General features: G+C 35.8%; 2 long non-coding RNA genes across 2 annotated transcripts; one reads left to right on the plus strand and one right to left on the minus strand.

Moving 5' to 3' along the window:
* Positions 1 to 1,509: 1,509 nt before the first annotated feature.
* Positions 1,510 to 12,707, minus strand: LOC140639752 (uncharacterized). The gene is made up of 3 exons (XR_012036368.1): positions 12,438 to 12,707; positions 5,396 to 9,946; positions 1,510 to 5,177 (listed from the first exon to the last, which is right to left on the minus strand). It is a non-coding gene; the product is annotated as an uncharacterized lncRNA (long non-coding RNA).
* LOC140639753 (uncharacterized) lies at positions 5,602 to 21,673 on the plus strand. Its single transcript, XR_012036369.1, has 2 exons — positions 5,602 to 5,877; positions 20,356 to 21,673. It is a non-coding gene; the product is annotated as an uncharacterized lncRNA (long non-coding RNA).
* Positions 21,674 to 23,445: the final 1,772 nt, after the last annotated feature.

Below are 23,445 nucleotides of genomic sequence, written 5' to 3' on the forward strand. Positions count from 1 at the left end.
TGAAACTTTTTTCTTTCCTCGTCATTCTGCATAGTAAAATTTAATTTATTATTGAGTTCTTTTTAAATTATTTTTTAAAATAACATACAGTATTACATTTGTTTGAGGTGTAAAGATATAATGATTCAACAATTCTATACATTACTTGATGTTTATCAAGATAAATGTACTCTTGACCCCTTTTATCTATTTTACTCCTCCTACTTCATCTACCTCCCCTCTGGCAACCATCAACTTGTTCTCTGTAAGAGTCTGTTTTTGTCTCCCTTTTTCCTTTGTTTATTCTGATGTTTGGCCTCTTAAATTTCACATGAGTGAAATAAGAGGATATTTGTCTTTCTCTGACTGATTTCACTTAGCATTATACACTCTAAGTCCATCCATGTTGTTCCAAATGAAAAGATATCATTCTTTTTTTGTGGCTAATATTTCATTATATATATCCATATATCATATATATGGATCTCACTTCTTTCTTCATTCATCTGTGGATGGACACTTGGGTTGGTTCCATAGCTTGGCTATTTTAAATAAATTTGCAATAAACATAGGGGTGCATATATCTTTTCCAATTAGTGTTTTTATATTCTTTGGGTAAATGCCTAGTAGTGAAATTACCAGAATAACCATATGGTAATTCTATTTTTAATTTTTTGAGCAACTTCCATTCTGTTTTTCACAGGGGCTATACCAATTTGCATTCCAACCAACAGTGTACAAGTGTTGCTTTTTCTCCACATCCTCATCAAAACTTGTTATTTTTTTTTTAGCCATTCTGACAAGTGTGAAGTGATACTGCATGGTGGTTTTTATTTGCATTTTTCTGATTAGTGATATTGAACATCTTTTCATGTGTCATTTGGCCATTTGTATGTCTTTGGAAAAACATCTATTCAGGTCCTCTGACAATTTTTTTTTTTAAAGATTTTATTTATTTATTCATGAGAGACAGAGAGAGAGGCAGAGGGAGAAAAGCAGGCGCCATGCAGGAAGCCCAACGTGGGACTCGATCCCGGGTCTCCAGGATCAGGCCCTGGGCCGAAGGCAGCACTAAACCACTGAGCCACCCGGGCTGCCCGGTCCTCTGACAATTTTTAATTGGATTTTGGTCAGGGGAAAGTTTGATGGGTTGTATAAGTTATTTGTACATTTTAGATATTAACCCCTTATTGTATATATCATTTGCATATATCTTTTCTCATTCAGTAGGTTGTCATGTCAAACTGTTGATGGTTTCCTCCACTGTACAAATGCTTTGAATTTTGGTATAATCTTTTTTTTTTTTTTTTAATTTTTATTTATTTATGATAGTCACAGAGAGAGAGAGAGAGAGGCAGAGACACAGGCAGAGGGAGAAGCAGGCTCCATGCAGGGAGCCTGACGTGGGATTCGATCCCGGGTCTCCAGGATCGCGCCCTGGGCCAAAGGCAGGCGCCAAACCACTGTGCCACCCAGGGATCCCTGAATTTTGGTATAATCTTAATAGTTTAATTTTGTCTTTGTTTCTCATGCCTGAGGAGACATATCTAGAAAAATGTTTCAACATCCAATGTCAAAGAAATTACTGCCTATTTTCTTCTAGAACCTTTATAGTTTCAGATTTCACATTTAGATCTTTAATCCATTCTGAGTTTATTTTTGTGTGTGGTACAAGAAAGTGGTTCAGTTTTATTCTTTTGCATGTGGCTGTCCAATTTTCCCCACACCATTTGTTAAAGAGACTGTCTTCTCCCTATTGTATATTCTTGCCTCTGTGGCCCTAGAGTAATTGGCCATATAATTGTGGGTTTATTTCTTGGCTCTCTATTCTGTTCCATGGATCTATGTGTCTAGTTTTGTGCCAGTACCATACTATTTTGATTACTACAGCTTTGCAGTATAACTTGAAATCTGAGATTTCATTCACTTCATTCTTTAATCTTTACTATAAGATTTAATCTATGACTGAGTTCTACCCCTTATCACTTTAACCTCTTTCTCATTTGTCTCTTATCTACTTTTACTTTCAAGATTTTTATCCAATGCCTTTACTCCCAACATTTTTGTTTTATTTATTTATTTTCTTAAGACTTAAAAAAAAAATTATTCATGAGAAACAGACAGAGAGAGAGGCAGAGACAGAGCCAGAGGGAAAAGCAGGCTCCATGCCAGGAGCCCGACGCGGGACTCGATCCCGGGACTCCAGGATCACGCCCTGGGCCGAAGGCAGGTGCTAAACCGCTGAGCCACCCAGGGATACCCCGACTCCCAACATTTTTATTCATAAAATTATTTCCCAATTAGGTGTCTCAATCTAAATTCTGCCTTCAAATCCATGTCTTATAAAGTTGTCAGTATTTCTGTCACAATGCTTTTGGTTACAAATTTTTATATTTTGGACAAAAAAACTTAGGACAATGATTTTAAACAAAATGTGGTATATTCTAGACATACTTTTTTTAGACAGAAATGTGGTATATTCTAGACATACTTTTTTTAGACAGTTTATTAAATTTTGGCTCCTACAGTTCTATTGTAATGATTTCTTCAACATTTATATTATTTCTTAACATTTAATTATCACCCTAAACTTGCTAAACAAAGAATCACTCTGTCTGCTTAATGAAGCGTCCACTTTAAGGAAATACCCCACTACCACATAAAACACGTACACACTCATTTTTAAAATATTTATGAAACATGTATAAGTTATGTGGGGAAAGCTAACTGATCAAAATGATTTTTTAAGTAGTGCATAGTGACAAGATGATATTTAGAGCATCATAATCTACATAAAAAAACAGTTTTCTTCAATATCACTCTGATATCAAGATATAAGAGGAGAAAAAGAGATTGGTTGGAGATATCCAATACTTGTCCCCATCAGGGATAATATGACACAAGGACAAGAGATTTAAACATTGAGCATACTGGTTGCTTGAAATAGACTATTGTTTCAGTAGATATGAAATGCTAAAGTTTCAAATTTGATTTTTTTTAATAAAGATTTTATTTACTTATTTGAGAGAGAGGGAACTTGAGGGAGAGGGCAGAGGAAGAGGCAGAGAAGCAGGCTCCCCACTGAGCAGGGAGCCAAACTCCCAAACTCAGGACTAGGTCCCAGGACTAGATCCCAGGATCATGACCTGAGCTGAAGGCAGACGCTTACCAACTGAATCACTCTAGTGGCCTTGAATTGATTTTTTTATGAAATAAATCAAAGAATAGTCATTGGCACTATAAACCAAGAGATTGGCTCTCTGATGTGAAGTCTGATGTGAAAAATATCAAAGTATTAGAAATCATATTACTTACATTTAATAACCTAAATATTAACCATGATAAAAGCAATATTTAGATTGGAAAGAGGTAGTAAATATCCAAAGAGAGAGACAGAGATAGGGAGGGAGTGAAAAAGGGGGAGAGGAATGAAGAAGGAAGAAAAGGAGTAGAGAGGCCAAAGAAGGCGGCAGAGGGAGGGAGGGGAATGAGAGAATATGAATAACCTGAGTACATGATGTCTTAGCTTTCCAAATCCTTTCCTTTGTTTTTCTCAGTTTTTAGTTCTTTTCTCCTTCCCTCCTCTCCATTGTCCATGTTTCCTGAGCTTTTGCTCTTGGTCCTTTTCTTCTTTCTTTATAAGGGCCCCAGTGATTCCCTTTCCTCTACAATGTACCATTATTATAACTATGTTTCTGTCATCCACATTTTATATCTAGACTTGTCCTCTACAGCCTCAGTTTCACAGTCAAGTGTTTACTAAGTACTCCAGCTGGGTATACCAGAGCCCATTCAAATCCAGCATTTCTTTTTAACACCAGCTCCTTCACCTAAACGACTGTTCCCCTAGTGTCAAGACTCTCAACCCTGACTCCAGTGGGAATCACCTGGGGAAATTTAAAATTCTGGGCCCCACTTTCCGCAGATGCCTGTTTAATCAATCTGGGCTGCTACCTGTGTATTGAGATGAAAAAAAAATTCAGGTGCCTCTAATATTCAGATGAGGTTAGGAAGCATGATAATGATTCTAATATCAAGGTTCTAAAGTCTAGCTTTACATTAGAATTGGCAGGGGAGCAATTTTTAAACATTGTTCTAGACCCAGCCCCTTAGCAATTAAATAAAATCCCTGATATTGTATCTCAGGCATTAGTATTTTTTTTTTAATTGAAGTATAGTTGACACACAATGTTACATTGGTTTCAAAGTATTAGTATTTTTAGAAGCTCCTCAGATGATGTTCATGGGTAGCCAGGACTGAGAACCATTACTGTAGTAGCTCCAATCTCAATGAATGACTATAAAGGTAGTAAATACCTTTTACTCATTCAGGCCTGGGAGTCATGATAAATCCTGAATTTATCCCCACCTTCCTCTCATTCTCCACTCAATTAAAAACCAAGTCTTGTGCATTCTACCTTTGTGAAAGATTCCTTAATAGCATCTCCTCTTGAATTTCTAATAGCCATTTTATGTTTAACATGTATAAAACCAAATTTTTGATACTTTCCAGACAAAACTAAGCTTGCAAAGTTCAGGAGATCATTTTGATATTGCTCTTTCTGAAATTGTACTACAGGAAAAAAATCAATATTGTTAATTTGATTAAAGCTAATTTATTTGAACAATAGGGATTTAAAAAATCTGGTGGGGCAAAATTTTTCTTTGGATTTCGTGAGTCTTTTTTCCTTCAGGATAAATCATTAGATGAGAATATTTAAGATTCTAGTACCTTGAGGATACTTATACAGAATGGCAAAACAAGAAATTTATATAACTTGTTTTTGAAAGAAAAGACCCTATAAATCTGCCGCTTTATCTCTTTGTCATGAGTCAGGCACAGAAATTTTAAGTGCCAACGAATTGCCGAAGGAAATTTGACTCATAATAAGATGCAGGAAGAAGTAGCATTACTTGCGAGTTTGAGCTTCCTTGAACTTGAAATGTTTTCATGCCTGCTTGCTATCTTTTTTTTTTTTTTTTACTATATTTAAGCTTAGAGCAATCATCAAAGTTATATTGCCTTCTGTGCTGTTAATATCGGCCCATATAATTTCTGGGTATGACACTGCTTTGTTTAAAGAAAAATGAATACTACCCCAATGTGGGTTTCTGACACAGCTTTTCAATACCTTTATGCCCGAGTCAATGAATTCAGTCTGCTGTGATAATATTGTAGCTATGACATAGACCAGTCACTGCAAGGAAAAAATGAATTGTTAATAAAAGAAGTATGTACATATTTGTGCAACTACCAGGATCTATCACATCCAATGTTTATTTGGCAGTTGTTAATATATAATATTCCACTGCTTATTCTTCCATAAATTTATAAATAGGCAAAGGGAAAGAAAAAAATAAAAATATAAATAAAATTTAGCCACGGAAGTGGCTAAAAAGGCCTAATCAATATTACCTTTACAGTTTCCCCATAATTCCATATGTTTAGCTTTTGGAAATCTGTCTTTTAAGTATGCTATTTTTCTTAATTTGGAGTTAATCAACTAAAATAGGTTCATCCCTTTCATTTCATCAGGACCACAAAGTGACTGTCTGGGAGCCTGAGTTCTAATGAGGCAGCCATTCCAAACACGTACAGACAAAGCAGTGGTTTCCCTGGTAACGAGCACCATGAAAAAGCTCTTAGAATAGTTATTCCCACCCTTACACATGAGTCCTTTTCATTTCAGTAAAGCTTCCTGTCAAAATGCATTCATCAATGTAATTTACCAACGAAGTTTGAGAGATTAAATCCCTCTCCCCACAAGAATTAAAAAATAAAAACTGCAACTAAAAATCAGCAGCTATGCTGGAATTGTACTTGTGTTGCCAAATGATGCCTCAAAGGAAGTAAAGGACATCATAAGATCCCTGAATCCAGTTAACATCACTTAGAACGTGAGATTAATTTTCATTTGATTTTTATCTAAGAACATAGAAGGTAGATGTATCAGGAGGAGGGGTAAGTGCATTTAATCACTACCTCTAAAAATATTATGATCCAAAGCAATTTTCATTAAATAGTAGAAGTTCATAAAAAACTTAAACCTCTATAGGTATCAAATTAAGACTTATGGTATTCTTCATAAGGATTAAACTTTTTTTAGTGATGTTTACCAAGAAAAACAAATTCAGAAAACATGATGTTATCTTGTCCACTGATGAAATTAAGTAAAACATTTTTGAATGAGGTATTTGAACCTATTTTCCATCTTTGTTCACAATATAAAAAGGCACACAAAACAAGCAGCATCTTGTGTTATGTGGCGTTTCAAACAAGGAGAAAAAAAATAGGAAATAAAAGGAATTCAGTTGAAAGAACTGCCCATAAATAAAACAATTGCAACACTTTATTTGGCTTTCCTACTAGAAATCAAATTCCTTGAGTTTAAAATACACCCACTCTATGTAATACAAAATGAGAACAACACACTTTCATCATTTCTCAAAATGTTAGCACCTAACAGATGCACAGTTTATATGCTAGTGATTTACCGGGGTCTCTTCATTGAGCATGTATCTATGCCTGTTTTTCAGCCAGCATGCTACAGCAAAAGAACATTCATGTTGCCCAAGGCTATTTCTTTAAACAGTATCAAAATTACTTTTACCATAGATTAGGTTGTGTTTTAGTGCTGAGAAAAGTCTATCTTGCCTTAGTTTTTGACCCATGACACCCTGAGCCTTTTAACAGCTATGAGGTCAAAGCTACCATTGCAAAATAAAACAAACACACATGATTTCTTAAGAGGTAAGAAGAGAAATTTACATCAATTGGGAAGGCAGGGCATTCTCACTATTTTTTTCACCTGAAGATTGAAAAGGAAATTCATTTCAGTTTGTAACATTGTGCAGATTGCTCCAGACACAAAATGAATCAGGTCTCCTGTTGGATTATGTGGGTGGTATTTCTTCTCTTTCCTAGTGAAATAATTCTTTGCTGATAGCTGTGGCATGCAAACTCAAATATTGTCTTTCTCAGAATGGTTTTAAGAAGTGGGTTCCCATTTTACTGCTGTTTGAGCATAATAAAATTACAAATTTCATTAAGCATCAAAAAGAACATGGGATAAAATAACTGTAAAAGAAGTGACAATTTAGGATACAATAGATGAGAATTTTATTCAATGAATATTCATCAATTACTTAGAATTTACATACTATGTACAGCCTACAAAAAAAAAATGTAGTCTGTGCCTTTAAACCTCAAACTATTTCTTCCTGCTGCTTTATCTTTTCAGCATAAGAAAACATCCACATTATAAAATATAGAACACATACTTTTAAATATTCAAATCTGTATTCTAACCTAACCAATCTGTATCTGTAATTTAGATTAGTTATCCAACCTTTTAAAAAAGATAAAGCACAAGGAGTTTGTTACAATTTTTTTAAATGGACATTCACAATTTTATGCCTACAAGACAACCCATAATTCAAGTACTTCCATGCAGTAACGCACATAATACACAGTTTTCTATAATTAAGCCCACAGTGCCAAACCTCAGCTGAAAATTACTTATAAAACTTCCAATTACAGTTTTACTAGTTTTAGGTATTTTCTTCACAGTTGAGAAATATAATGCAAATAAAAGTTGAGTGTGCTTCTCTGCCTCCAACTACAACATAAAGTTGATCTTCCATGTCATGTTTCTTCAAAGCAACTCTAAAATAAAGTTTCCTCCAGATCCTCTAAATTATTCTCTTTCCCTAATGGCTTGTTGTATTGTTCCCCAGCAGAATGACTAGAAAAGCCCTACTGCACTTAATCTAATTAGGGATTTTTCAGAGAAACAGAGGTTACATAGTTCTCATTCACTGACTAAAAAACTCGACCATCTCCAGAGGTATAAAAACAAGAGAGAGAGAGAGAGAAAGAGAGAGAAGGAAAAAAAAGGATGATTCCTTTGAAAGTTCCAGAACCGAGTGTAAGTGTTCATATTCTGGTACATTAACAGTTTGTTCCAGTACATTGATATTTTATGTGGAAGCCCTACTCGGCAATTAATATGCCTGATGCAAATTGAAAAACCCATAATCCATCCTTCTCTGTTGGAATGTAAGAGTATATTATTATTGAGAAGCTACAGGATACCAGAACCATTTTTTAAACTTGAGTGCTCATTACCTTAAATCTGCATATAAAACAGTTTTGCATTCAGACGAGGTAATACATAATGGAATATATTGTGGCACATAGAAAAAAAAGTGCTCCAAATAAAAACGACCTGTGGGCTTCCTTTGTAGAAGAAATTTATGCCGTTCCAGGCATTAGGGATTAATGATAGCTAACAGCAAAAGAGGAATGAACATTAAAATACTATGCCTAACTTTCCTCACTACCCCAAGGCTACAGGACAAAGAGAATTGTCTAAATTTTCTTAAAGGTAATAAGGACTAGGTATTTATCATTAAGCAAATATGGTATTTGGGGATTGCATCTGATTTTGTCACATTAGTATTCAGAATATTTCTTATAGCTTTAAACAAGAAAAGTCAACATTAATGGAAGTAAGAGAAGAAAGAAAAAAAAGCTATCCTTTGTTTCTAACAGCTCAGAGAATCTCCTTGTATGTTGTTTCCAAAATTGCACGTAGTTATGCGCAGGACATATAATTCTGTTGTTGTTTTCTACGATGAACAAAAATCCAAGATCTTAATGAAAGTTTTATTGTAATTATTTTAAACAGATTATTCACACACACCACTAAGGAAAGATATTCAAATGTAATATGTTCTCAAAAATTGAAAGATCCCATGAATACAGGTTTGTTTCATGAATCTATCCTAAATCCTTGCAATTCACTTGATTCCTATTCGTTTTAATTCATTTGAAACTTGTACAGTTTATTTACTCCCTTCGCCACCACCTGACATCTGAGCCTCCTTAGCATTTTAGCATTTGCATGGACCCTTCTTAGTTCTCTTCCTATCTTTTGTTTAGGACATGTAATGTAATGCTTCCTACTGGCAGTTACCTGTATACCTGTTTTATTTTACTTACCAGGTGATAAGATTCTTAAGGCAAGAAGCTGTGTGATATGACCTACATCTAAGACAAGCATAGGGTCAGAAAAGTTTTCCCTTCTTTCCTTCTAAGTTATTTGGCTGGTCTAATTATTAAATGGGTGGAAGATTAACAGGAAAAAAACATTTTATATGTACATGAGCTTCATAACAATATGGGACCCAATAGGCAGCCAGGTAATTGAGACTTATGTTTAGGAAAGAGTTACAGGTCTAGGATTAGAAAGCAGAAGGAAGGCCATTATTCACAGGAAGGTAAAAGGAGATGTTTGGAAAACAAAGGTTGCTCTCTTCAGGTAAGTTTCTTAGGTAAAAAGAAATCCCTAACAACAGCTCTCTTCCCGGTACAAGACCCATTTACAGTGTAAATTTAGGCATTTGGGCTGGGAGAGATAAAGAGCTTTTCCTGAATCTACTGGATTTTGATTGCCTTCAGCTCAAAATAATGCTCATGCCAAAGTGACCTACTATGAGGTGACAAATTCTGCTCCTCTTCAGTCCTGCCTTCGAAACTTCAAAAAAGAAGTTTCACAGTACAGAAGTTAAATTGAGAGATTGCTCCATATCTCATTAGACCAGTCTGTGTTGAGAATAGGTCAGTTCAGTTAAACAATTGTGTTTCATTTCAGAAGAAAGTGATGCCACTGGTCTCCCAAAGTGAGGCCTATATCGTGTAAGTGGTCAGGTAATTAATAAGTGGCATTTCAATGGAAATTCTTTTATTTTGAAACACAAAGGGTAATGGTTGGGGCAAATTTAAACCCAGTGAATGAGTCCTGAGAGCTGCCAGTCAAGATTTCTAGATGTCATGCTCAAAGCATCTTCAAATAGAATGAGGGCAGGCAGTGGCAATCTGACAGATTTTTCTAGTCCACAGTTTGAATGTCTTTGATGATGTCCTCGGGTACACGGGTAAACTTTCTGAATGGCCCAAAGAAGGCTGTGTGAACAAAAGTTACTGTGTCATTTCTCTAAAGTTTATATCACGATTTTAGCTTCAATTTGCAGTGTTTCAGGAAAAAGGGCAGTTTTAGTTCTTAGTGATTCTAAGTCAAAAGAATAGGGTGGTATTGGGGATACTGGGAGCATTAGTTTGAAGTGTCATAGCCAATATTGGAAGAAACTGGAAGAATTCAGGATCCAGTCAGTTTACAAGTAAAGCAAAACCTCAAAGCCAATGAACAGTATTAGATTCTAATATCCATAAGATATGGGGCTGACACATAATTTTTCTCCCTAACATCACCTTCATTTTGGCCAAAAATAGCCAAATTATCACTAATTTGTTTGCAAAATAAATCTAGTTTTGATAAACGAGGCCTGATTATTTACATTCATGTAGCAAGAATAGTAATTGGCCCTATAGACTCGAAGTGTGCTTTGCTGGAACTTTTTCATAGGGAATCTCAGATTGAACTTTCAAAAACCTCTTGGGACCAGGAAGCCAAACCAAGGACTTGCTCTCAGACTTCACCTGCAATATGTATAGATTTGTGTGAATTCTCTTTAAGGTCCCAAATATATCCCAAGGTTCTTGTGCCTACGAGAAAGTGACCTTCCTTATTCACCTTTATTGGCTCCACAAAGTCAACCATAGTTACCTTAAAGCTGTCTGGCATATTTGATTCATGCTCATCTCTCTCAAATATTACATTCCAGTCAAAGCTTTGGTAATATAACCATTGTTTCCAATTTTGTCCTCTTACAAGGAGAACAGATTCTTAATGAATTTATGCAAATAAATATATAGCCATGAAATAATATTTTCTTACTAAGATTTTCCAAATCCTAGAGGGATCAGGCAGGGAGATAAGGTCACTGTTTCAGCTTTGTTTACAAAGGTGCACTTAACCAAGTTGATCTAAAATATAGGTAGCTTAAAACATTGATAGCTTAAAAAATGGGTAGCTTAAGAGAAAAAATTTCCTTTAGTCTGGAAAATCATTAAAGAATCAGCAATGTTTCAAACAGAAAGGTCATAACAATTATAACCAACTTATCAATTCACTCAGTCCCATTAATTCCTTCTTGTTCTTTTTTTTTTTTTTTAAAGATTATGTGTATTTATTTGAGAGAGAGAAATAGAGAATGCTCGAGTTGAGGGAGGGGCAGAGGGAAAGAATCTTGAGCAGACTCCATGCTGAGTGCAGAATCTGATGCAGTTTGATCCCATGGCCCATGAGATCATGACATGACTCAAAATCAAGAGTCTGATGCTCAGCAGATTGAGCCACCCAGGCACCCCTCATTTGTTGAATCCATTTTTACCATTAGTTCTGAAAAATTCTTACCCACTTTAGTTTTATGATCTTAAAACTTTCAGAAACTTATGTTTGCCAGAGGCCTTTCCATGAATTCCCTTGACTGAAGCACTTTTACAAGAACATTTTCGCATAGGCATCAGTGTAAAACAATAACCGTAAACAATAACAAAAACCTTTACAATGTCGACTGTTAAAGACCAGGTAATGCATTTGACATGATAATGAAATTGACAAAAAAACATTTGGTTACTTCTGTGACATACCATATTTTTAAAAAACTAGAAATGTAAGTTTTAATTTTATACCAGGACATAATAATTTCATACAATTTCTAAATTTCATACAATTTAGAATTTCATACAATTTCTAAAATGCATACATCCCTGTAAAGTACGACATAAAAAAGGCTTAGTGTTGCTTCTTATTTGACAGCGCTTCCCATGTAATTAAACTTATTGAATAAACCTAGTGTAACATCTTCCTTCTTATAAAGAGAGAATACACACCTTTTGCTCTGTCCCATAGACCCTTTGGAAAGTTCCAAAGCCGGTTTAAGGTCAAAAAAACCAAACCAAAACAAAACAAAAACCCTCTTCATTTAGACATTTAGAATTGATTTTGAGATGTTTATAAAAAAATATTGAAAGATTTGGACACTTGAGGCCATTCATAGTAAGGAGAAAGCAGATGTTTAAAAAACAAAGGTTGCTCTGTTATATAAACAACTTTCTTAGATAAAAGAGAATGTATGGTAATAGCTCTCTTCCTTTTCCAGCATTAATTTAGGCAGTTGAAGGGGGAGGCAAAGCTCTTTTCCTGAATCTGCTGGGTTTTGATAGTCTTTAGCTTGAAATAATGCTCATGCCAAAATGACATATTTTGGGGTAACAAATTCTACTCCCCTTTCAAGCAATAGCATTGATCGGCATGATTGGCACAATACATTTTTGTTGAAAAAAGTAGTTTTATTTTTATTCATTTTGGAATACAAATTTTAAATCCAGACCAAAAATAAAAGGAGTATTAAATGTCTCCATATTAAAACACTTAGGAGTATGATATTGAAAGGAAGCAAGAATTTGTCCCTTTAAAGTTCCTTCTAGCTAGACTAAGAATCCAATCAATATCAGACAGATTAACAGGAGAAAATCAAGTTTAATAGCATACCTGTGGAAAATTCACATAGACATGGAAATTCCAAAGACATTCAGGGAAAATGTGTATATGTCTAAGGATCCAGGACTTCAGAGGAAATAAATGCAATTCCTAGGGCAATTAGAAGAGCAGATAGACATTTGGTAATTAGATGTTTGCCTGGCCAAAAAATGTGCCCAAGATTGCAAATCCGAGAAAACCACCGAGGAGCCGACACCGATGAAAGCACACGAGGGTTTATTAGCAAGCTGGAGCTTGGGTCCAAGTGTACCCAACACAGCGGAGCAGGGACTTGGACCCTGAAGTGGGTTACAGCTGGGTTTTTTATAGACTGGTCTAGGAGATTTCCAGAAGGGGTGGAGGAATTTCTTCATTCCGATATGGGGGAAAGGGTGGGGAGTTTCTTAAGATCTGTTCTCATTCTGTTATGGGACTTTCTGTTAAGGGCATTCTGCGGTTTTTCCTGTAACTGAAGTAGGGTAAAGTACAGCTCTTGTTCACAGGAGCCTGAGATGGCTGTACTTGTGCTAACGCTAAACTTGAGATGGAATGGCCTTAATTTTCTCAGCCTCCACAAAAAGGTCACTCAGATAACATTTATCTCTGATAATAACCATTATTCTGTGAAAGACCCTCCCCCTGCCCACCACTATAGATTGAAGTTGAAGGAAGGGCAAAAGTTTCTCTTGAGCACATGGGGTCTTAATTACCTTTAGCTCAGGATAATTTTCATGCCAAAGTGGCTTATCTTGGGGCAGCTTGTTCTTGGCTCCTACAGTATGGTAATCTTTATGGCCAAGCATTAAATTTTCACCTGCTGCTTTTCTCATGTAGTAGACTAAGACAGAAAATCAACTATAGCTTCATCAGTGTGGTCAAGTTCACATGCTAAGTTAGTTGCAGAGTCAAATTTCTTCCTAAAATTGCAGTTTATTTTTTTAATTTTACAATAATGCCACTATCAGGAAAAAATAAAAATACTGGATTTCATGAGAACAACATGTATTTTTATATTTTAGATCAGCATACAATTTCACACTGATTTGGAAAGACAATAGTTTATATCACATGAATACATACACACAGACAACTAACTTTGGCTCCAATAAAATAGGATTGGGTAGTTCACATATTTTCTCCCTAGTGCAAATGTTTATAGAAGGCTAAAGAGATGTTTTACGTGAAATCTCTTTTGATAAACTAAAGTTCATGTTCTTCAAACTAACATAATTATTACTCAAAAAAATTCTTTGAGAAGAAAGTGAAAACAAGAATGTAAAAATTGAGGGGAAAAAAAGGAGGTTCTCCCAGAGATCAAGGTTATTGCATATGTATGCATAGTCAGAGAATAAAACTGACTACCACATATGTGATTTGATTCATGCTAAAATGACTCTCACAATGAAAAATACCTCTTTTAATGGTCTTCCACAGTGTGGTGATATTTTCACCATTAAAACAAAACCTTTGGTTTAAGATACTGCATCTATGACATCCTTGTTACATAAAGATTAAAATTAGGGGAGGAAGGTACATAATACAACAACACTGCAGGATATTGCAGAGGGTTGAGGGAGGGAAAGGGGAACTGGAAAAAACTGCCCTGAATTACAGCTAAGTATTTTAGTTTAGACATAGAGTATTCTGAATGTAAATAACATTACCTATAATGCCAGGGGAAGTTGTTGAACTGCCTTAACCATGACAATTTTTAAGAATAGTACAGTTTCACAGCTGCCTAACATGTCAAGGATAGAGATGTGGGTAAGATAAAAATCTTTAGTGACAAATCCAAACACTATACAGTTCTTTCCAAATGGTATGGTTCTTTTTTTTTTTTTTTCATACAGTTAATCACTTTGTGTATTTCATTAAACTGTTTTCAAAATCTCTGTGAATGTCATGAGTATAGTTTTAAAGGCAAGTAATGCTTTCTGTAACTATATAAAAGTAGTTTACAACAACCAAGGTGAACTGACACCATAATGGAATAATAACTTTTATTATTAAAAGTGTATATGTATATATGTGTGTGTGTATATATAAAAGTCACTGGCATAGAATGCAAATACATAAATACAAGAGAGGACTTCAAATGGTGAGCAGCTGTTCTTTCTGTCCACGGAAAACAAGAGATACAAATGTTTTTCATTTACAGCATGGAATAGTTGATATTGAGATGGTAAGTATATTATTTTGATGGTTAGGGTTGTTAGACTTTGTGATATGTAACTGAGATGTTTAGAAGCTTCCCTTGGATATGTTCTATGTTTAAATAATTTTCTCTTTTTGATGTGTGTAATCAGAAGCTCTTGATCTACAAGACTATTTAAATATGATCTCTCAAGCTCACTTCCAACACAATTATTTAATAAAAGAAAACAGAAAGTATTTAAAAAAATAAAATTGAAAATGGTTTCTATCTTACCGTTGGTAGATTATACCATAAAATCAAAGTGTGTCTACTTCATTGGAGGTTTCTACCAGTTAAGCTGATGTGTATTGTTGAAGTTTAGTCACTTCGTCTAATTCCTACATGTAAACACTTTTAATGCCATGGATATGCAGAAAAGTCATTGTTCTGTGTTTCATTATTACCTAATTGTGGCATATATTCTTCTCCAAATAAAATTAACATAGAAAAACTCCAACCCACTCACCTAGGAAACTATATTTTCTATACAAAATAACTCCCAAATTTTATCAGTGAAATAATTCAAAGAATCAAAATGTCAAATCAGACTCTGATGACCCAGGGATTTACTAATCATTTTGATGACAGAAGAACCTACAAGCTAGAGACCTAGGGAGAAGCAGAGAGAGATCATGACTCTCTGAGTCTTTTCTTACTGCATCAGAGGCTCTGGTACATTACTTTACACTAAAAGTAAACAGTATCATTTATGAAACATTTCCATTTTATATTCATTTAATCATATAACATATTTTCCAGGAATCTATGCCCCATATATACATAGATTATAAATTTGTTTAACATAAGGAATGATAAGCAATCAGGTGTATTTGCTAAAAATCACCCCATAGATAAGAACTCTTCCAATAGCTAATACTGTTAGCTTGTTTGCCAAGAAGCCTGTTATTAATATATTTATGACTGTATTAGTCTGCTAGGCTGCCATAGCAAAGTATCACAGACTGACTTAAAAAAAGAGAAACTTCAGGACGCCTGGGTGGCTCAGCAGCAAGGTGTGATCCCAGTATGGGGGATTGAGTCCCACATCCGGCTCCCTGAGAGGGGTCTGCTTCTCCCTTTGTCTGTGTCTCTGCCTTCTTTCTGTGTCTCTCATGAATAAAGAAACAAAATCTTAAATAAATAAATAAATAAATAAATAAATAAATAAATAAATAGAAAGCAACTTCTTTTGTCACAGTTGTGGATAGGAAATCCAGAATCACAGTGTCAGCAGATTTGGTTTCTCCCGAGGCCTCTCTCCTTGGCTTGCAGGTGACTACCTCCTCACTGTGTCCTCACATTGCTTTTTCTCTATGTGTGTCCTGTCATCTCTTCCTCTTCTTATAGGGAAAACAGTCCTATTGGATTAGGGCCCTATTCTCATGACCTCATTTTATCTTACTTACCTCTTTAAAGGCCTTATCACATGGGAATTAAGGCTTAACATATGAATTTGAAGGAGGGAGCACTATTTAGTCCATAGCAACAAAGATAAACATATACTTTTTTTTATTATTATTAGGATACAACTTTTTTATTTTCTTGGTGTCCCCCCTAATAAAGGGAGAATATAGATAGTTGACTGGCTTCTTATCTCTTATACCTAAATGCTTCAAAATCCTGTAGAATAGAGGAACTTTAAAAGGACAACTAGAAGTGATGAACACACAAAGAGGCTAAATCTTCTCAAAGGCTATATTAAAACAACAAAGAATGTTTACCACCTGAGAATTCTGAGGCCATATAAAATACTTCATTTATAATCAAACCTGAATTTAGGGTAATAAAAATATAAAATTCATTTTTTGAGCGCTATCAAAATATCCCTTCCTTTAAAAACAAATACAGATCTTGGAAACTAGCCCTTTACCTGATACGTCATTTGCAAATATCTTCTCCCATTCTGTAGGTTGTCTTTTAGTTTTGTTGACTGTATCCTTTGCTGTGCAAAAGCTTCTTATCTTGATGAAGTCCCAATAGTTCATTTTTGCTTTTGTTTCTTTTGCCTTCGTGGATGTATCTTGCAAGAAGTTACTGTGGCCGAGTTCAAAAAGGGTGTTGCCTGTGTTGTCCTCTAGGATTTTGATGGAATCTTGTCTCACATTTAGATCTTTCATCCATTTTGAGTTTATCTTTGTGTATGGTGAAAGAGAGTGGTCTAGTTTCATTCTTCTGCACGTGGATGTCCAATTTTCCCAGCACCATTTATTGAAGAGACTGTCTTTCTTCCAATGGATAGTCTTTCCTCCTTTATCGAATATTAGTTGACCATAAAAAAGTTCAGGGTCCACTTCTGGGTTCTCTATTCTGTTCCATTGATCTATGTGTCTGTTTTTGTGCCAGTACCACACTGTCTTGATGACCACAGCTTTGTAGTACAACCTGAAATCTGGCATTGTGATGCCCCCAGCTCTGGTTTTCTTTTGTAGAATTCCCCTGGCTATTCGGGGTCTTTTCTGATTCCACACAAAGCTTAAAATAATTTGTTCTAACTCTCTGAAGAAAGTCCATGGTATTTTGATAGGGATTGCATTAAACATGTAAATTGCCCTGGGTAACATAGACATTTTCACAATATTAATTCTGCCAATCCATGAGCATGGAATATTTTTCCATCTCTTTGTGTCTTCCTCCATTTCTTTCAGAAGTGTTCTATAGTTTTTAGGGTATAGATCCTTTACCTCTTTGGTTAGGTTTATTCCTAGGTATCTTAGGCTTTTGGGTGCAATTGTAAATGGGATTGACTCCTTAATTTCTCTTTCTTCAGTATCATTGTTAGTGTATAGAAATGCCATTGATTTCTGGGCATTGATTTTGTATCCTGCCACGCTACCAAATTGCTGTATGAGTTCTAGCAATCTTGGGGTGGAGGCTTTTGGTTTTTCTATGTAGAGTATCATGTCATTGGTGAAGAGGGAGAGTTTGACTTCTTTGCCAATTTGAATGCCTTTAATGTCTTTTTGTTGTCTGATTGCTGAGGCTAGGACTTCTAGTACTATGTTGAATAGCAGTGGTGAGAGTGGACATCCCAAGATCTATAAAGAACTTCTTAAACTCAACACCAAAGAAACAAACAATCCAATCATGAAATGGGCAAAAGACATGAAGAGAAATCTCACAGAGGAAGACATAGACATGGCCAACAAGCACATGAGAAAATGCTCTGCATCACTTGCCATCAGGGAAATACAAATCAAAACCACAATGAGATACCACCTCACACCAGTGAGAATGGGGCAAATTAACAAGGCAGGAAACCACAAATGTTGGAGAGGATGTGGATGGAGAAAGGGGAACCCTCTTGCACTGTTGGTGGGAATGTGAACTGGTGCAGCTACTCTGGAAAACAGTGTGGGGGTTCCTCAAAGAGTTAAAAATAGATCTGCCCAGGACCCAGCAATTGCACTGTTGGGGATTTACCCAAAGATTCAGATGCAATGAAACGCCAGGACACCTGCACCCCGATGTTTCTAGCAGCAATGGCCACAATAGCCAAACTGTGGAAGGAGCCTCGGTGTCCATCGAAAGATGAATGGATAAAGAAGATGTGGTTTATGTATACAATGGAATATTCCTCAGCCATTAGAAACGACAAATACCCACCATTTGCTTCAATGTGGATGGAACTGGAGGGTATTATGCTGAGTGAAGTAAGTCAATCGGAGAAGGACAAACAGTGTATGTTCTCATTCATTTGGGGAATATAAATAATAGTGAAAGGGAATATAAGGGAAGGGAGAAGAAATGTGTGGGAAATATCAGAAAGGGAGACAGAACATAAAGACTCCTAACTCTGGGAAATGAACTAGGGGTGATGGAAGGGGAGGAGGGCAGGGGTTGGGGGTGAATGGGTGACGGGCACTGAGGGGGGCACTTGACGGGATGAGCACTGGGTGTTATCTGTATGTTGGTAAATTGAACACCAATAAAAAATTAATTTATTTAAAAAAAATAAAAAGGAAAAAAAATAAAAAAATAAAAACAAATACATTCCTAACAGTAATTCCTCTGTAGTAGTGTTCACCATTTTAATTAGAGCTTTAAATTGAACAAATCTTAAGAAACCTGTCCTAATATAGATCATAACAAAAAACGTGGATTCCCACAGTAACCCATTTCACTTTTATATCATGATAAAGTCATTAGTTTTCCAAGTCATTTCTACAATTACAACAGATATGTTTAATCAAAATCTTAGGTTACTAGGTAGTTTAGCTTCCATTCTGGAAACACAGAAATTAGAGCTACAAAACCAATTCTCACACAGATAAATTTTAGTAAGTATATAGTAAACTAAAGATCAACTGCAAATACGGAGTGGAACATGAAGTGAATCCCTCTAATAAAAGTCTTAAAAAAAACAAAGTGTAATGGACATGCTGGTTGCCTAAACCACGTAGAGATTTCCTAAGAAATTTGTTAATAAGATCCTAACTTCATTCAGATGTGTGAATAGTCCCTGTGACTTGGAAAGGGCTGCTCTTATTTCCTAGATTCAGAATTGAACCTAATTCCTCTAAGGCAATTCTGGCAAATTCTTTCCATTGCTCATTATTACTTCAGAAATTAGACCTAAGTCAATCAGTACATGGATTTGTCCAATTGTTATCCAGGGATAAGTAGATAGTTTAATTTCTCTCAATTATATTGAAGCAAAAGACTTATTCATAAAAGGGTAATACTCCTTCACTTTTATTCACTAGATTTGTATGTGAAACCCTTTAGCACTCTTTACTTCCTCATGGCAACCATTACCAGGGGAACCGGATACTTGAGGAAGCTGATGAGTGGATTGCAGAGTAGAGAGCAGAAAGAATGTGGTTTCTCGCTAGTATATGGAAAGCATGAATTGACCAGAGCTGAAAACTTTACCTATTTACTTTTTGATATGTAATCTCTTCATTACAGAGGTAGACTTTCCTTTACTATCAGCTATAAGCAAGATATATGAGATACAATGAAGAACCAAGGGTGTAAATAAATGTGCCCATTAGAGAAGAGCAATAAAGATTTTTTTTTTAAGATTTTATTTATTTATTCATGAGAATACACAGAGAGAGAGAGAGAGGCAGAGACACAGGCAGAGGGAGAAGCAGGCTCCATGCAGGGAGCCTGACGTGGGACTCGATCTCCACGGGTCTCCAGAATCAGCCCTGGGCTGAAGGCCGCGCTAAACTGCCGAGCCCCCCGGGCTGCCCAACAATAAATATTTTTGTTAGACCATGCAGGAATTTTACTGAATCCCTTAGTTCTTGAGAAAACTTGGACTTGTTTTATTTTTTCAAACAAAATCCCACAAATCTGGAGATTTTTCTATTTGTTATACCTATTTTAATCTCCTAGGTTTGAAACTTCAGTCTGTACTCTTCCTTGATCTTTCCCTAATTAATACACAATCATTGGCAAATGGTGTACATTTTCTCACCACAATACCTTTCCCAAATTATGTCCATTCTATTCCTGCCATCACAATATTTCAGATATTTATTACTCACTGTCTTTTTTTATTCTAATTAATCCTTTAAAACATGATAGGCCATTTGGTACTAATACTCCAGAAGTGAAATATAAAATATCATACATGAACAGAGAGATGGTAAATGGAAAATTATAGAAAATCCAGAAAGAGATAAATACTAAATTTCCAGTCAGTGAAGGAAAATGAGTTGCAACGTTGCAGGAAAATATGAGTGAATCCATACCTTTCATTATTTATAATAAAATTACTTCCAACAGATTAAGACATTGACTGCAGAAAAATTAAACCAGGACGGAAGGGTGGAGCAGCAACATGGCAGGGCCTGGAGCTGGTGAACTCTCATGGCTCAGCGCATCGACCCGACTCGAGAGAAGCGGACTCCCACGCACCTGCAATTCATGCGGCAGGTGCAGCTTACCCAGTGGCAGAAGAGTCCGCCCCAAAGGCGACCCGGAACATCCTGACCAGCCTGGGTATCGATCGGGGCCCTGGTGTTAGCTATTTATGGTTACACCATCTATTCCGTGTCCCAGGAGAGTTTCCTAGATGAGCTGGAGGTTGAGGCCAAAGCTGCCGGAGCCTGAGCCCTCATGAGGGCATCAGGGCCCTGAACCAGACGGACACTGTATGTCTCCAACCCGCTGCAGCACCTTCATGTGGTGGATGAGAATGTATTGCATTTGGCCAGGTCAAGGGAGTATTGCCCACCTTACACAAACTGTGACCAGTCACTGAGGCCTTCTTGCAGTTTGTTTCCTTTTTTGAGAGCTATATAACCTTGGCGTTTCTCAGGCTTTCAGACTTTGTGATTTACCTTCTTTACCTCCCAGGGGCTTAGCTGTTATGGGGGTGGGTGTGGCAGCTGTGTGTAATGTTGGAGCCTAAAGTGGGAAAGATGGAGTTAGGTTGGAGAATAATAAACTGAGTCATCTCTCTTGGAAAACAAAAAACAAACAAACAAACAAACAAACAAAAAAGAAAAATTAAACCATTCAGGCTGTAGAAGAAAACATGGGAAATTTCCTTAATGACCTGGAAGTAGTTAAGGTCTATTTAATTATGAGTAGAAGTCCAGAAGTCATATGATTAATGATGGATAAATGTGAATACATTAAAAATAAACTTATTTTAAAAAATGGTACAGAAAAACAAAGTGAAAATATAAGTGATCAATTGAGAAACAATAGTTACTCCTTATATAGTATAATTTCTCTAATACAGGAAGTGTTTCTAGAAATATATGAGCAAAATATTCACAACCCAAGAGAGAAATAGGCAAGCACATAATTTATTGATAAGTAAATTCTTTTAAACATTTGAAAGAATATTGAAGTGTTCACTCAAAATAAGAAAACTATAATTAAACCTGTAAGTGTGATAATATTCTTCTACCTGTCAGAATCATACATCATTTGATAACAAGCTTTTGCAAACATATAGAGAAATAGTGTTCTTATTCATGTGAACCCATGATTGGAATATAAATTGGTACATGTCTATCTATTGACAACTTGATAATATCTACCAAAGTAAGAAATGCATATATGCATTTCCAATTAATTAGGCTTTAGGAAAGTTATCCTAAATAAGTACTTACATGTGAAATGACTTACGTAAATATATTCCTGACAGAAAAAGATACATTGCAAAATTCTGGAATGATCATCAATACAATGTTATCATACTTCCCTTTGATGAAATATTCTGTAATTATAATAAGTAATGATAATCTCTATATGTATTAGTATGAAAAACTCTTTAAGAAATATTCTTTTTTTTAAATTTTTTTATTTATTTATGATAGTCACAGAGAGAGAGAGAGAGGCAGAGACACAGGCAGAGGGAGAAGCAGGCTCCATGCACCTGGAGCCCGATGTGGGATTTGATCCCGGGTCTCCAGGATCGCGCCCTGGGCCAAAGGCAGGCGCCAAACCGCTGCGCCACCCAGGGATCCCCTTTAAGAAATATTCTTAATGAAAAAAAGGATGCCTGGGTGGCTCAGTGGTTGAGCATCTTCCTTCATCTCAGAGCGTGGTCCTGGGTCCACGGATTGAATTCGGCTTCGGGCTCCTGGTGAGGAGCCTGCTTCTCCTCCTGCCTGTCTCTGCCTCTCACTGTGTCTCTCATGGATAAATAAATAAAATCTTAAAAAAAAAAAAAAAAGAAATATTCTTAATGCAAAAAGCAAGGTGCAGAAAGGACATATAATATGCTCCCAAAATAAGGGGAATTGATTATTTATATTGCTATTTCTTATATGTTCATAGAATTCTTAAGACACCAATTACAATATTCACTTATGGTTAAGAGGTGACAACTTAGCAGATGACAGACCAGGATAGAATAGAGAGTTTTTTCCTAATTTTGAGCCATGTATATATATATTATCTATTAAAAATATAAAATAATGTTCAATTGTCCCCTATACTCACAAATATCCAAATTCTTTAGCTAGTTATTTATGGCCCTTCATATTGTTCTAGTAGTATTCTTCTTTATTGCCCACGTTAAACTATCTGTTCATCAGACTCTTCAATATCTTTAATTTACCTAGCATTTTTCTACCCATTAACATTGCACAAATATCCCTTTCAGTGTTCTGTCCATCTATTAACATCTATAGAAACCCTACATGTCTTTTGTGACATATCTCAAAAGACAGCTCTTTCAAAAACCCTTCTCTGATCACCCAAGTAGAAATGACTTTTCCCTCATCAAACTCCCTAGTATACTTGTACTCTCTTCTACACATAAGATAAATTCTTATACAAGAAGACTATCTTCTTATTAATTTTGAAGGTCCTTAAGAGGAGGGATGCCTTTTATCCATCTTTATTTTTAAAAGTATTATGTGAAAGGTATAGTGCTAGACACATTTTCTCAAAAAATTTAGCTTAAGGAATAAAAAATAATTCAAAATGGAATAGTAAGTTGTTTCATCCTTTTTTAAAGATTTTATTTATTTATTCATGAAAGATGCAGAGAGAGAGAGAGACAGACAGACAGAGAGAGAGAGGCAGAGACACAGGCAGAGGGAGAAGCAGCCTCCATGCAAGAAGTCCCATGTGGAATTAGATCCCGAGACTCCAGGATCACGCACTGGGCCAAAGGCAGGAGCTAAACCACTAAACCCCCAGGGATCTCTCATCTTATACATTAAGAAATACATCAACAATATCTACACCAACAAACTAATTGATAGCTGAATTGATGATGAAAGAAGATGTCGTTCAATGGAAATGTTAATGGACTCCAGAGTCAAGACTATTAAGAAAAAAATAGAAAAACAAGAAGAAGCGGGGACAAGTTTTGCCATCAGTCTTTAAATTGTCAAAATCTGAGGACCT

Source organism: Canis lupus, chromosome 9 (genome assembly GCF_048164855.1).
Source record: "Canis lupus baileyi chromosome 9, mCanLup2.hap1, whole genome shotgun sequence".
Classification (NCBI taxonomy): domain Eukaryota; kingdom Metazoa; phylum Chordata; class Mammalia; order Carnivora; family Canidae; genus Canis; species Canis lupus.